Here is a 1126-nt window from a genome sequence, read left to right as displayed (position 1 = left end):
AGATAACTTACTGGCAACAGACGGGTGGAGATAACTTACTGGCAACAGACGGGTGGAGATAACTTACTGGCATTAGACAGGTGGAGATAACTTACTGGCAGCAGACGGGTGGAGATAACTTACTGGCAGCAGACGGGTGGAGATAACTTACTGGCAGTGGCCCCGGTACCCGGGTGGTGCAGGGCGTCCACAGGGTTCCTCCGCCCGGCTGCCGTCGTCTCTCAGCTCCAGAATCAAACACTCCTCAGTCTGACTGATAGGAGCTGAGCTGCTATTGGCTGATTCCACCCAGGAAGAAGACACTCTGTAATACTGAAACACACACAGACAGACACACACACACACACACACACACTTCTGTTAGGATCTGATGGTATAAGTCACACAGGTGGGGGTGGGACTCTTACCAGCAGAACAGTTGGGGGCGGGAGTCTTACTTGTAGCAGCAGGTGGAGGCGGGACACGCTCCAGTCTCTCAGGTGGTACAGACAGTCTCGGGGGTGGTGGGCGTGAAGACCTTTAGACCCACAGTCAGCAGAGAAACTACAGGCCTGAAATACATTAAAACACATTAAAATCACAGATTGATACAGGGTTAGTGTGTATAGAGCAGCATATCTCCACCAGACTCCATGTAAATCATCACTACTTTTAGCGTGTATAGAGCAGCATATCTCCACCAGACTCCATGTAAATAATCACTACTTTTAACATGTATAGAGCAGCGTATCTCCCCCAGACACCATGTAAAAAATCACTACTTTTATTATGTATAGAGCTGCATATCTATCTATCTCTAGACATACTACGATGAGAGTAAAGACTCACAGATCCGAGGTAGAAGGGCTGGCTGCAGCCGCCACAGAACTGATGCTGACACTGACTGCAGGTAAAGTGGAGACAGCCTCCTCGGGACAGACTGAAGACACTCTGACACTGGGGACACTCTGAGGACAGGCAGACACATACAGACTGAAGAAACTGACACTGGAGACACTCTGAGGACAGACAGATATACAGACTGAAGACACTCTGACACTGGGGACACTGTCATGAGCCCTCTCTCTGCCTGGTAACACGCTGATTGGAGTTTGATGACTTTCACCCGTTTCTGCTCTGCTCTGCC

General features: G+C 49.6%; 1 long non-coding RNA gene across 1 annotated transcript; it reads right to left on the bottom strand.

Annotated features, from left to right (window-relative positions):
• Positions 1-29: 29 nt before the first annotated feature.
• Positions 30-990, bottom strand: LOC117954491. The gene is made up of 3 exons (XR_004658834.1): positions 829-990; positions 438-551; positions 30-312 (listed from the first exon to the last, which is right to left on the bottom strand). It is a non-coding gene; the product is annotated as an uncharacterized LOC117954491 (long non-coding RNA).
• Between the last annotated feature and the right edge of the window lie 136 nt (positions 991-1126).

This window comes from Etheostoma cragini, chromosome 12 (genome assembly GCF_013103735.1).
Source record: "Etheostoma cragini isolate CJK2018 chromosome 12, CSU_Ecrag_1.0, whole genome shotgun sequence".
In the NCBI taxonomy this organism is placed as follows: Eukaryota; Metazoa; Chordata; class Actinopteri; order Perciformes; family Percidae; genus Etheostoma; species Etheostoma cragini.
Note: the sequence above shows the minus strand (reverse complement) of the source record. Positions and strands in the feature narration are given on the sequence as shown.